The sequence below is a fragment of the Triticum aestivum genome, chromosome 5A (assembly GCF_018294505.1).
Source record: "Triticum aestivum cultivar Chinese Spring chromosome 5A, IWGSC CS RefSeq v2.1, whole genome shotgun sequence".
Classification (NCBI taxonomy): domain Eukaryota; kingdom Viridiplantae; phylum Streptophyta; class Magnoliopsida; order Poales; family Poaceae; genus Triticum; species Triticum aestivum.
Window position 1 is genome coordinate 140,064,106 of NC_057806.1, and position 15,540 is coordinate 140,079,645.

Here is a 15,540-nt window from a genome sequence, read left to right on the forward strand (position 1 = left end):
CAGCTTTGTTGGCTTCATGCACCACCTTCATTTGCTCCATCATAAGGCCTGCTTGGCGTATAGCTTCCTTAGCTACGCTCACTAGGTCCTCTGGGACATGATGGGTAACAGAGAGTGGAGTTGGTGGAACAGTCAAAGCAGCCAGAGGATCCGAGGCATGGAGTTGCATTTACGGAGCAAGGACTTGGGCGTTCGACACCGAAGGACGATCAGTCGACACAGGATCGGCAAAAGAAACAGAAGCCCGAATTGGGTCTCCGGATTGCTAGATCACTGATTCTAGCACTCATGTCGACTAAGGTACCTTGCTGGCAGGCGCCCTCCTGCTCGAAGTCCTACCCTTTCTTCCTGTGGTCTTTTGAGGGACATCTTCGTCATCTAGAAGATCAATGACATTTGGTGGGGCTGCAAAGGACTCGACTGCAAGAGGTCAGTCGACCGACAGTACAAATTGACAAAATGAGGGCAAGATTGTAGAGTTATACCCGCTTTGGAGGTGGCCGCATCCTCAGTCTCCTCATCATCTTGATCCTTGTAATTGTCCATGGAGGTCCCAGAAGTAGCAGCGCTGAAAGTTTCAGAACTCACTCAGTCAAGCTAGATAATGAGTCAACAGAAACATAGAAGTTCACAAACGATGCAAAAGCAATGAGAGAAAGAAAAATGCTTATGCAGAAGCGACGGGAACATCCACCTTGATCTTGGGCAAGAGCTTCCGAGGCTTTGAAGGGGCGGTCTTGAGCTACGTGGCAGCCTTTTTAGACGGCTCCGGAGATGAAGTCCGAGTGCATTTTTGCACTTGAGTGCTTGGAGGGGCTACCTTGCCACGCCCGCCCGCGGGGTCTTAAGACTGTTTGGATCAACGCTCTGAGCGAGGTGGTGAGTCGACTTCCTCACTGCCACCCGATTTGTCACCGTCTTCTTCATGGTCGTCGGGGGATTGCTAGTCGCCACTCTCATCAGTGCTCTCCGTTCCCTCCTGGACTTGCTCCCCGTTCGGCATCGAGTACATCTCAGTATAAATATGCAAGGCAAGAGGTTAAACAGGCATCAATCCGATTCAAGGACAATTGCAAGTCAGAATAAAAATGCACTCGGTAACAAAGGTAAGACCTTGTCCGGCTCGTTTTCGGCGTCGAATGGTGCAACTCTCCTGGACCCCCTGGGGCTGTCTTTGTTTCCAGTGATGCTCTGTAGCCATTGCTCCACCATCTCCTCGATGACTTCCATTGGGTCAACCCGAGCGGTGTCGTTAGGGCCCGAGTACATCCACATCAGATGATTGCGAGCTTGAAGAGCCTGGATGCATCTGCTAAGAAATACTTCCAACAAATCCATGCCAGTCACGCCATCACGGACTAGTTGGACTACCCAGTCGACTAGCATGGACACCTCTCCCTTCTCTGTTGGAGTCACGATGAGCGAAGATGGTTGTCGGACTTGATCCATGGTGAAGGGGGGAAGACTAGTCGACTGACCAGGAGTCGGAACATCTTGGCAGTAGAACCAGGTTGACTTCCACCCTCTAACTGAATCGGGAAGGTTCATAGCTGGAAAAGTAATCCTACCCTCGTCTGAATCCCTAAACCCCCACACATTTGGATCACGCGCGTCTTTTCGTCATTCGGATTTTCCTTCTTCACAGATTGAGAGCGGCAAGTAAAGATGTGTTTGAATAAACCCCAATGAGGTCGACAACCCAAGAAGTTTTCACGCAAAGAGATGTATGCAGCGAGATATGTGATTGTGTTAGGGGAGAAGTGATGAAGTTGGGCACCAAAAAAGTTCAAGAAACCCCAGAAAAAAGGATGTGGAGGCAGACTGAAACCGCGGTCGACATGAGTGGTAAGGAGGACGCACTCACCCTCCTGCGGCCGAGACTCGGTCTCGTTCCCCGGCAACCTCAAAGACCCGTGAGCAATCAAGCCTCCACTAGCCAGGTCCTCCAAGTCCTCCTTCTGGATCGTGGATCAAAATCCAGTTCCCCTGGATCCAACCAGGCGGCAAACCAGACCTAGACGACGACCCCCGACTCAGTCTTCTTGCCCTTCACCTCTGCCGCCTTCTTCGAGCGCCCCAGGGTCGCCGTCTTGTCCTTTCCCATGGCGATGGAGTACGCGTGGGCGAAGGAGACGACAAAGATGGCGGAGAGCAAAGTGCAGAAGCAGTGGAAGAAGGAGACGATTGAGAGGCACTGTGCGTTGCATCAGCACGGGCGCTATTTATGAGACCACTTCCGAGTGGCTGACGAGTGGGCCCGAGCGATCTAATCATATCCCGCAGCAGGCGCTCGCCCGATACGTGGCAGAAAAGGCGGCACGAAGATCGAGGCACCCTCACCTATCCACTCCGATTATTGGGCACGCTCCGTCACGCGCGCTTCCCCGAAATTTTGAATCCCGTGAAATCTGGGAGCGGCAGAGAAACCAATCGCGCCGAAGATTTCGTACCATAACTCACTCGAAGATTATCAACATAACTCACTCGACGACCTCTGAATTGATCAAGGAGACTGAATCAGACCTGAAGCCCCAGCATGACTCCCTGATTCCGGTGAAATATCTCTAAGGCGTGGAATCAAGTCGGAACCAACTTCAACTCTCTTTTCACTCAAACCTCAATCCATTTGGGGGCTAATGACGATGCCATAAAAATAGGGTAGGGTCATAGGCCTGACCTAGATGCCCTATGCAATGTCACTACCCTAGAGTCAAGAACGTTCAAAGTGCAGCAAAGAATACCGACTGAACTAAACTTGGAGTGCAATCCACTCGACCAATTATCTCACTCAGATACCCCAATTCCATTCGACCAAGAAGAAATCACTCGACCATACAAGAAACCACTCGGAGTACAAAAGATCTAAAGGCACTCAAGACAGCAACGGTCAGGCGTTCACTCCGCAGTCTTTAAGATCATTTATATCTCTTCATAGCTGGCGTTATCAGTAACGCCCTGCCTTTATGTACATTGAACCTTGTGTAACCGGCGACGGCTGGGGTCCTGGCGCACTCTGTATAATCCACCCCCTCCTTTGGCACAAGGTTTTGCACCCCCTGTAACTTCCACACATAATCCAGTCGACCAGGCCTCCGGGCACCGAGACAAAGGGATGTTACTTCCTCCGAGAAGGGATTGAACTCGTAAAATGTACGTGTACAACCTCACTGTGGGTAGGACCTTGCCTCCTCCTACGCGCTCCCTATTATATTGTCAGACTTACTCCCACGACAGTTGGCGCCCACCATGGGGCTCGCGTCTTAGCGACTTCTGGAGAGGTTGCATTTTTTGCAATCTTCATCACCATGGTTTTCGGAAGTGGTTTGGCTTTGGGCCACAAGATCCGACTCGACGCGCTCATCTTCATCGCCGACGACTCCGCTTGGTTACAAGAGGCCCCCCTTGACTTCGAGGCCCTTCCCGTCCACGGGGCAGCACACTTCCATGTGAGTGCCTGCAGCGTCCTCCTGTGGAAGTTGTCGACCCAGTATCGGTTGGCTCCCGCATCATCCACCCTTCCAGTTGTACGTCATCGCAAGATATCTGGTCGATTGCGGCTTCAGCGCTGGGTGAAACATGCAGCGGCCCACCAGTCGACCACCCCACAAGTCGTGGAAATCGAGCACGATGAATCTCTCTACGGACTCTTCGACCTGTCGAATAGTTCCATTGAGACTCTGTCTGAGTGTAGGAGCAGCGACCCAGCGGCAGAAGTCCTCATGGTCGACGTGCTGCACAGCCCAGCTGGTTTTCGTCGCAGCGGTGGCGGTGGTCCGTCGCGCAGTCATGACGAATATCATCCCGAAGCCCTCACTTTGGAGCAGAGGGAAGAGCTGCATCGTCGCAACATGGAGGCCCACACCCCCATCATCGGAGAAACCTCTGAGGCTCAGCCTTGGAGGCTGTGTGCCTGGTCACCTTAGCGGAGCGTGCACGTTTGGAGAATTCCAACATTCACTCGACGAACGCGCTTTTCGACAGATCCTCGAATCCTGTCGACAGAATTGACAGTTATTTCTGCCTGAACCTCAGGTATATCGCATGCCAATTCATAATCTTGCTACCGCAACCCGTATAGGAGAGTCGATTCATCCATCCCGTTCAGCGGCTGGTAGAGGTTTGATGCAAATTTGAGCATTGCTTCGAGCGGCGGGGGAACAAAACTCAGTCGTTTCTTAGTCGCGCAACGGGATCCATAGCCGGTCCGTGATGGCGGACATTGTCCCGTCGGCTCACTATCCAAGATCGCCTCCGCGACATGAGGGTCGTGGGCACCACTAGGAGCAGTACCTAGGTCGGAACTACGAGCAGTATGATCATCGACTCGGCCGTGATGACCGCTGTCGAGTGCGTACGCCGCCTCCGAGGGCCGAATCGTATGTGCCCTGGCAGTACGTTGACAGGCGCCCATATGGTGATGAGCGAAGAGTTCCAGTCGACCCAAGGGAACCCGGATTTGATGCGAGATCTCTTCTCGTGCAAAATCTAGTCGACCGGAATCGGGCACACAGAGAAGGACAAGATGTACACCACCCGAGTGGAAGCCGAGTGCATGTTTCTGGTCCCGAGTGTTTCAGCAGAGCTATCCGAGCTGCAGAGATCCTGCCCAACTTCAGATTGGCGAGGGACGCGAGCAAGTTCATCAGTGAGTCGAAGCCTGATACTTGGTTAGAAGATTACCGAGTGGCAGCGCAGATTGGTGGTGGCAATGATGATGTGGCCATGAAGCACCTCCCCCTGATGATGGAGGGTTTGGCCAGAGCTTGGTTGAATCAGTTGGCTCCTGTTAGTATCTTCAGTTGGGAAGAATTGGCCCGAGTTTTTGTCAGGACATTCGAAGGCACTTGCAAACGACTTGCAGGGCTGACCGAATTATAGCACTGTGTCCAGAAACCGAATGAAATTTTGAGAGATTATATCCAGAGATGGACCACTCTTCATCACACCGTGGAGAATGTGTCGGAGCATCAGGCAGTTTGCATCTTCAAGGAGGGCGTTCGGTATAGAGAACTAGACCAGAAATTCGGTCGGACTGGAGACATGTCCCTGGCTCGGATGATGGAAATAGCCACCTGGTATGCTAACAACAAGGAATAAGACCGACTCCGCAGTGGCAAGAACAAACCAGTCACCCAGGACACCGGAGGAGGGAATTCCAGTCGGAAGCAGAAGCACAAAGCCAAGCCCGCAGGTCCTGATGAGGTCACAGTTGTGAACCAAGGGAAATTTAAAGGAAAGCCTAAGGGCCATGGTTCCCCAAGAAAGTGAAAGATCAAGCGGGAAATGATGTGCTTGATTTGCCGTGTCACATACACACCAAGAAAGATGAAGAGGGAAACCTGATTTACCCGAAGCATACCACTCGACAATGTCGACTCCTAATTCAGAGCTTCTGAGAGGGCTAGCCTAGTGAAAAGGAAAAGGAATCTGATAAGGATGAAGACAAGGAGGAGGGGGATGGTTACCCCAATGTCAATGCCACTTAGTGATTTTTGCTGACATCGAGAGCAAAAGTCGACTGAAAGTTATCAACAGAGAGGTAAACATGGTTGCTCCGACAACGACGACGTATATGAAGTGGTCAAAAACTCCCATTACATTCGACCAATCCGATCACCCAACGCACGTTGTTACCCTCGGGAGGCAGGCGTTGGTGGTCGACCCAGTCGTTGGGGGTGATATGTCTCCAACGTATCTATAATTTTTTATTGTTCCATGCTATTATATTATCTGTTTTGGATGTTAATGGGCTTTATTTTACAATTTTATATTATTTTTGGTACTAACCTATTAACCCAAGGCCCAATGCAAATTGCTGTTTTTTTGCCTATTTCAGTGTTTCACAGAAAAGGAATATCAAACGGAGTCCAAACAGAATGAAACCTTCGGGAGCCTGATTTTTGTTACAAATGTGATCCAGAGGACTTGGAGTGGACGTCAAGAAATGGACGAGGAGTCCACGAGGCAGGGGTGCGCCTACCCCCCTGGGCACGCCCTCGCCCCTCGTGGGCCCCTCGTGGCTCAACCGACCTACTTCTTCCTCCTATATATGTTCACATACCCCAAAAACATCCAAGAGCGCCACGAAACCCTACTTCCACCGCCGCAACCTTCTGTACCCAATAGATCCTATCTTGGGGTCTTTTTCGGAGCTCCGTCGGAGGGGGCAACAATCATGGTGGGCCTCTACATCAACTCCATGGCCCCTCTGGTGATGTGTGAGTGGTTTAGTTCAGACCTTTGGGTCCATAGTTATTAGCTAGATGGCATCTTCTCTCTCTTTGAATCTCAATAAAAAGTTCTCCTTGATCTTCTTGGAGACTGAGGGAGTCCTAGATAAGGGGGTCTCCGGACAGTCGGACTATATCCTTTGGCCAGATTGTTGGACTATGAAGAAACAAGATTGAAGACTTTGTCCCGTGTCCGGATGGGACTCTACTTGGCGTGGAAGGCAAGCTAGGCAATACGGATATGTATATCTCCTCCTTTGTAACCGACCTTGTGTAACCCTAGCCCCCTCCGCTGTCTATATAAACCGGAGGGTTTTAGTCCATAGGACAACATACAATCATACCATAGGCAAGCTTCTAGGGTTTAGCCTCTCCGATCTCGTGGTAGATCAACTCTTGTACTACTCATATTATCAAGAATAATCAAGCAGGACATAGGGTTTTACCTCCATCAAGAGGGCCCGAACCTGGGTAAAACATCGTGTCCCCTGCCTCCTGTTACCAGCCGCCTTAGACGCACAGTTCGGGGCCCCCTACCCGAGATCCGCCGGTTTTGACATCGACATTGGTGCTTTCATTGAGAGTTCCTCTGTGTCGTCGTTGTTAGGCTTGATGGCTCCTACGATCATCGATAGCGATGTAGTCTAGGGTGAGACTTTTCTACCCGGACAGATCTTTGTGTTACGCCCCTGGCCACCAGGTCAGGTTTGGAAGCTTAAACTACACGGCCGATATCCGCGGAGACATAATCTTCGACAGATTCGAGCCCCTACCTTGTGCGCCACACGGTCACGATGAGTATGATTTAGCTCTACCATCAGACAGTGTTCAGGAGATCGCACTGGCAATCGCTCCGACCCTCAATTCGGAACCAGTTGCGCCATCCATGGACGAGTGGATAGACCCCGCCACGAAGGCCGCACTCTCATCGGTGATCGAGCCGAGTATCGACCTTACCCTTCACGAGAGCCGTGACGCCGAACTCCCGGATTCTTCCCCGGGCACGGACTCCGAACCACCTGTGCCTGTACCTATTGAATCCAATTGGGCGCCGATCATGGAGTTTACCACCGCGGATATTTTTCAGCACTTGCCCTTCGGCGACATACTGAACTCATTAAGGTCTCTCTCCCTGTCAGGAGAGTCCTGGCCGAACTATGTTTGGCAGGATTGGGATGCGGATGACGAAGAAATTCGCCGCCCACCCACCACCCACTTAGTAGCCACTGTCGATGATTTGACTGACATGCTTGACTTCGACTCCGAAGACATCGACGGTATGGACGACGATGCAGGAGATGAACAGGAACCACTGCCCACAGGGCACTGGACGCCCACTTCATCATACGATGTATACATGGTGGACACACCCAAAGAACACGACGACGAGGAACGGAAGGACGCAGCAAAGGGTTGTTCCCTTGAGAAGCAGTTAAAGCGGAGGCGTAAGCGCCGCTCCAAACCCCGCCTCGGCAGAAACAACGGTCATATAGACCCAGCAATAGAGCAGGGTGAACCATCGCCCGACCTGGGCAACACGGAGAATCAAACCGAACAACCCGACTCCGTCGAAGATAATAGTCCGGACGACATCACACAGGACAGGCACCCGGAGCAACAGAATGCCCATCAAAGGCTTGTTGCCACTGCGAGGAGTCTGAAAAGTAGAAGCAAAGGCTCAGGGTTGCGCAAGACACACTCAGAATCAGATGGAGTGAAGTACTCAACACTGCAGCGAAGTACGGCGGTAATCGCCACACCAAGAGCTACCCGAAGCGAAGGTTGCTACCTGAATTCGATGAGGAGGCCTTAGATCCCCCGCAATTAGAAAACAAAATGGCCATCCGGTCAGATAGACAACCTCGTGGCCAATATAGAGCGGCAAACAACGCCGCACATAAGCCAGTACCCGATCCACCCGAGGGCTCGCATCAAAAGGACGGTGCAACCAGATCCATATACGGGCCACGCAAGCGCGCTCCAGTATGCAATACAACACAACAAACATCCGAACACCATGGTACACCCAAATACAGGGGTGCCGCACCCTCCCTATGTTTCAACGATGAGGTGCTGGACCATGAATTTCCAGAGGGATTCAAACCCGTAAACATAGAGGTGTACGACGGAACAACAGACCCTGGGGTCTGGGTTGAGGACTAAATCCTCCATATCCACATGGCTCGAGGAGACGATCTCCACACCATCAAATACTTACCCCTCAAGCTCAAAGGGCCAGCTCGGCACTGGCTTAAAAGCCTCCCCGAAAACTCCATTGGAAGCTGGGACGAGCTCGAAGACGCCTTTCGGGCAAATTTTCAAGGGACCTATGTCCGACCACCGGATGCAGACGATTTAAGTCATATAACCCAACAGCCTGGAGAGTCAGCCCGAAAGCTTTAGAACAGGTTCCTCACTAAGAAGAACCCAATAGTCGACTGTCCAGACGCCTAAGCCTCAGCAGCTTTCAAGCACAACGTTCAAGATGAATGGCTCGCCAGACACCTCGGCCAAGAAAAGCAGAGAACAATGGCAGCATTAACAAGCCTCATGACCCACTTTTGCGCATGCAAGGATAGCTGGTTAGCCTGATGCAGCACCAGCGGCCCAAGTACATCCGAAGTCAGGGATAGAAACGGGAAATCACGACGCAGCAAAAACAAGCGCCGGAATAAAGAAGACAGCCCGAAGAGCACGACAGTAAACACCAGATTCAGAAGCTCTCGGCCAGGTCAGCAAAAGCCACCCTCTAAATGTGACAGAGACGAACTGTCCAGCCTACACAAGATTCTGGACCAAATATGTCAGATCCATAGCACCCCCGACAAACCTGCAAATCATACCCATAGAGAATGTTGGGTCTTCAAGCAGTCCAACAAGCTCAACGCCAAACATAAGGGGTAGGATACACCTAGAGAAGACGAGGACGAGCCTCGCAAGCAAAGCACTGGGGAACAGAAAAAATTCCCACTAGAAGTCAAAACAGTCAACATGTTACACGTAATAAAGGGGAGAAACAAAGCGGCACTCCCAGAGACACATGCGCAGGGCCTATCACCGCGCAGTTCTGCCGCTGGTCGTCCCAACCGATCACTTTTGACCATCGGGATTACTCAGCAAGTGTCCGGCGTGCAGGATGGGCTGCCTTGGTATTAGACAAAATAATTGACGGAAACCACTTCACACGAGTTCTGATGGACGGCGGCAGCAGTTTAAACCTGATATATCAGGACACAGTACGCAACATGAGGATAGACCCAGCAAAAAATAGCCATAGCAACACTACCTTTAAAGGAGTAACGCCAGGCCTAGAAGCCCGTTGCACGGGCTCCCTGCTACTAGAGGTTATATTCGGCTTCTCCGATAACTTCCGCAGAGAAAATTTAACCTTCCACATCGCTCTGTTCCAAAGTGGCAATCAAGCACTACTCGGATGCGAAGCTTTCGCTCGCTTTAACGCAATACCGCATTACGCTTCCCTCATGCTTAAGATGCCCGGTCCACGCGGCATCATTACAGTAAATGGAAATATTGAGCGATCCTTGCGCGCGGAAGACCGTGCGGCTACCTCGGCAGCCGCACACTAAACGACCTCACTAACTAAAGCATCTGACAGGTCATTAAGACCACAGACACAGTTGGACGAGTCCGGTACAGCTATATGTCATTGATACAGGTTTGATGGCCATACCCCCATTACTATACAAGGGGCTCAACACGTGCGCACAAGTGGCAATCAGGCTCAACTTTACTCATTTTGAACTATATATTGTTTATTTAGTATAACTTACCTTTTGCACGACAACTTTTCAATTAAGTTCCTCTCTTTTTCAGATGACCATCGTGCTACACCCGTCCAGAATACGGCACAACGGAGATACATGCGCAGACGTGCAGCAGGGACCCGTTCTAAGGATTCTTTTCAGATTAATACCCTGCGTAAACCTTTTTTACTGTCTCTTGTTGATACACATCCCTTGGATTCTCAGTACAATTGAGAAGGATGCTGGCGTCTTGGCATGTGGCCACGTCAGAATAATGCACGTACCTAGACACCAGGGGCTTATTACAAAGGGCATTGTTTAGGCCCGGTTTAGACCATAAAGACCGAATACCTTAGGGAGTGTTCGGCGTCGCGAGTTTGGCCTTATATACATCAGCTCTGAATCATGTCTTCGGTCAAATGTTGGGTTTGCCCGGCTCCTGTGTTTTGCTTCCTTACGTTTCGCTCTATTGGCTAAGGCGGCACCAGGAGAACTACTGCGATTGTGCCCTGGTTCATCCGGACGAGCACCTCAGTAGAGAAAGCCAAAAAGTGACTGTCATGATATAGCGTGAGACTGGTCAACCACTCGATGACCTATCGGAATCTTCGGGATTCCTCCGCCTTAACAAAGGGCCGTTTCCCGGCCAGGCTTGTACGCACCCCGAATTCGGATGAGTGCGGAGCCACCAGGGGCTATATAGTAGCCCCACTGTCAAACTCCTCTGGCTAAGTGAAAGTGTTAAAGCATTATAGTCCGGCTGCCTAGTTTGCTACGCTATCACCTCCCTAATGGACCAAGATGTTGGGTCAAGTGTGAACATGCGTCTTCTGTGGACACCCCCGTATTATATGCGTGGGGGCTGAAGCCGACGACTGCAATCTTTCAGGTTATATACATATATACATAAACGGCCGCACATGAGGCATCATAATACTTTCGGGCAAAAGTACAAATACAGCCTTGATAAACTTAATAAAACATTGTTTTTAAAATGGGAATACATGTCATTCAAACATAATATTCTTCGAGCACCGGGTCTCTATTGAACGAGCGCCTTCAAGAACTTCTTTAAAATAGTGCTCGGCAGCCACTCGGCCTATTGCCGAACCCTGCGCCGCGACAGTGGTGGCATCCATCTCCGCCCAGTATGTTTTGACATGGGAAAGGGCCATCCGCGAGCCTTCTATGCATGCCGACCTCTTCATCGCATTAATGCGCGACACCACACCAAGGAACTGCTGCACCAAACTAAAATAGTTGTTCGGCTTTGGCCTTTTCCGGCCATAGATGATCCACAACAGACCTCATGGCGAGTCCGGACAATATATTCAGCTTGGCCCATTCGGCAAGCCGACCAGCCAATGTAAGCGGATGCTCTGGAACATTAAATTGTGACCAGAATAGATTTTCCACTTCATGATCTGTTTGATCTCGGAAGTATTCGGCCGCATCGACAGCACTCGCCGCCAAGTCCACATATGCGTCCGCCGAACTCCACAGCCGGTCCAGATGGGCATATTGAGGATCTCCAAACTTCCTCCGCAGCATGAAGGGTTTCCCAGCCGCGATATCCCCAACTTGACGCAGCTCCTCCTTCTTTGCTCTCATTGCAGAGCGGGTATCTTTGGTCGCCATCGTGGCCTTTTCAAGGTCCGTTGCCTTCACCCAGTTTTCCTCTTCAAGAAGCTGGCAACGGTCGGCAGTGTCTTTTAACTTTATAGCCATCTTGGCAATTTTCTCTTTGCTCTTGCAATGCGCGACCTTTTCAGCTCTTAACTCTTCGGCCGCCTTTAAAGCGGCCGCATTACTACTCCTTGCTTGCTCCTTGGCTCAGGCAAGCTCCGCCCGAAGGGTCTCCACGATGGCAGCTCCATCTGCAGTCACAACATATTAAAGATACTGGCATCATGCTGCTCTTACTATGTGACATTCACCAGAAAATTCACCTACCCTGCGCCTCATCAAGCCGCTTGTTAACAAGCACGATGTCGGCATCGGCCGCATCCAGTTGCCGCTTTAGTTCGGCAACCCTATTAGTCTGGCTAGCCATCGGCGCCTCCACCACCTGCATGTAAAGGCAGTCTGGTTATTGCCTGGAACTATGATCCTCTGTTTGCCGCCATTTTCGATGACAACCAGAGTCTCAGGGACTACTATCTACACAGGGCACATCTAAAAATGTGCGGTACTTTCAAAAAAAATATACATCATTTCACGTACCTCAAAACCCGTCAGTAGACTCATAAAGGCTTCATGCAGCCCGCTTTCAGCGGACGAAATCCTTTCAATCAATGTACCCATCAATGTGTGGTGCTCTTCTGAGATAACCGCCTTCTCCAGTAGATGCCTCCGTACATCCGACCGTGCACCAGACGGTGCCGGACTCTTTTGATTGCTGTCTTCAAGAGCCGGATAGTGGGGACTTCGGGTGGCCATAGGATTACCTCCTAGCCTTGCCGGATCAGGAGAAACCCTCCGCGACGACACTTCAAGGTCGCCCGCTTCTTGAGATGGGGAGTCCGGGGGAGGCGTTTTGCTCTCCATCATCTTCGGAAGAAGATCCCCTGAAGACGAGCTCTGCTGAGAAGGGCTAAGATCCGAACTGCAAGATAAATGCTTCGGTTATTCTCCTCAGAAGTAAGGTAGGATATCTTCACTATTAAGTACTTTTTGATTACTTACAGCTCGTTAGAGGGCTGATCCCCGCGCAGGCATTGTGCGGCAAGAGCACCCTCTGAGGCAGGACCCTCTCGTGGAGATTTCTTCTCCCGTTTGGAAACCTTGGTTTCCGAATCTTCAGAGGTAGTCCTCTTCCTTCCCCGGGGCGAGAGAATGTCAGATTCTTCCCCTGGGTTATCCTCCTTCATGGAGGCGCTCATTCCCTCGGTTGGAATAGGTAGCGGTGGAGGCCCGCTTTCGCCCTCTTTATTCCCCCTTCATCTTCCTTTGAGGGCACTAGGCAAGGTGCTGACTCGAGCATCTTTTCCAGCACCAGATTATCCAAGCCTTCAGGCAGGGGGGCCGAACACCGGATCATCTTTGCCTTTCTTATCCAGTCCTGGTCAAAGAGAGATTCTTCGGAATGATGTCATGATAAATAAAAAGGACAGTGTGTTCGGCCATGGGATTACTTACTTGGGCCGCGGTGCGGTTGCTGCTCAGGCCCACGTCCTCGGTAGTGTCCGGACACTCTATTTGAGGTCCGAAGAACCATTTGTACATCTCCTCGTGCGTCAGGCCAAGGAAATTCTAAATAGAGCGCGGTCCTTCTAGGTTGAATTCCCACATGCGGAGGGGCCGGCATTTGCAAGGCTGGATTCGACGAACTAGCATGACTTGCATTACCATAACCAGACTGAAATATCCCTCGAAGAGATCTCGGATACGGCTCTACAATATTGGCACGTCCTTGGCTGGACCCCAGCTGAGTCCCCTGCTGATCCATGACATCAGTTGTGGTGGAGGGCCCGTGCGAAAGGTAGGGGCAGCTACCCAATTGGCACTTCGGGGAGCTATGACGTAAAACCACTCCCCTTGCCACAATCTGGACAACTCTGGAAAGGAACCCTTTGGCCACGGAGCATTAGCTATTTTTCTTATTAAAGCACCTCCGCACGCTGCGTACTGTCCCTCGACCATCTTCGGCTTCACATCGAAGGTCTTGAGCCACAAGCCGGAGTGAGGGGTAATGCGGAGGAAGGCCTCACAGACGACAATAAATGACGATATGTGAAGAAGGGAGTCCGGGGCCAGATCATGAAAATCCAGCCTGTAATAGAACATAAGACCCCTAACAAAGGGATCCAGAACGAGGCCTAGTCCTCGGAGGAAGTGGGAGATGAACACAACGCTCTCGTTGGGTTTGGGAGTAGGGATGACCTGCCCTCGGGTGGGCAGCCTATGCGAAATTTTGGCGGTCAGGTATCTGGCCTCCCTCAACTTCTTGATATCCTCCTCCGTGACGGAGGAAGGCATCCACTGGCCTTGAAGGCTGGATCCGGACATGATTGAAGGTCCGAAGCACCTGACCTGGGCTTTGGGTGTTAGAACTCGACGCGGGGGAAGGATTCTATTGAGCACGAGAGGGAAAAAGTAAAAGCCTTGTCCCTTTATAAAGAGGGTGAATATCAAGCGTGCTCCTCGTGGCCATTTGGGACTTGCCTAAAATCTAGGAGTCCTAGGCACACTTGGGTTACCCACGTCCGTATTGATAAGAATCCCATAATAAGGGGAACACGATCTCTGCTTTGACAAGACGTGTTAAGAAACTGCCTCGCGTTATGTGCGGGACTGGTTAAAGGAAGACGATTCAAATAATTACCGGGCCATGGCATGATGTCATGCTGCTAAAACATGTCAAGAGATTGGATTTGTGGAAATATTATTCTCTCTGCGGTGGTATGTGGAACTTATTTTGCAGGGTCGGACACTATCCTTGTATTCAAACCCTCCTATAGTGTATTCGGAGGAGGAACCCGCCTTGCAATGCCGAAGACAACACTGCGCGCCGCACTCATCATCATTGAAGCCTGGTTCAGGGGCTACTGAGGGAGTCCTGGATAAGGGGGTCTCCGGAAAGCAGGACTATATCCTTTGGCTGGATTGTTCAACTATGAAGAAACAAGATTGAAGACTTCGTCCCGTGTCCGGATGGGGCTCTACTTGGCGTGGAAGGCAAGCTAGGCAATACAGATATGTATATCTCCTCCTTTGTAACTGACCTTGTGTAACCCTAGCCCCCTCCAGTGTCTATATAAACCGGAGGGTTTTAGTCCGTGGGACAACATACAACCATACCATAGGCTAGCTTCTAGGGTTTAGCCTCTCCGATGTCGTGGTAGATCAACTCTTGTACTACTCATATTATCAAGAATAATCAAGCAGGACATAGGGTTTTACCTCCATCAAGAGGGCCTGGACCTGGGTAAAACATCGTGTCCCCTGCCTCCTGTTACCATCCGCCTTAGACGCACAGTTCGGACCCCCTACCCGAGATCCGCCGGTTTTGACACCGACAAACACCTATTTGATGCAACTCTTTTTGCGGTGTGTTTGTCGAGATCTGATGAATTGTGGGCTTATGATCAAGTCTATCTATGAACAATATTTGATTCTTCTCTGAAATCTTTTATGCATGATTGGTTATCTTTGCAAGTCTCTTCGAATTATCATTTTGGTTTGGCCTACTAGATTGTTCTTTCTTGCAATGGGAGAAGTGCTTAGCTTTAGGTTCAATCTTGGGATGCTCGATCCCAGTGAGACGACATGTATTGTATTGTTGCCATCGAGGATAAAAAGATGGGGTTTATATCATATTGCTTGAGTTTATCCCTCTACATCATGTCATCTTACCTAAGGCGTTACTCTGTTCATATGAACTTAATACTCTAGATGCATGCTGGATAGCGGTCGATGTTTGGAGTAATAGTAGTGGATGCAGGCAGGAGTCGGTCTACTTGTCACGGATGTGATGCCTATATACATGATCATGCCTAGATATTCTCATAATTATTCCCTTTTCTATCAATTGCTCGACCGTAATA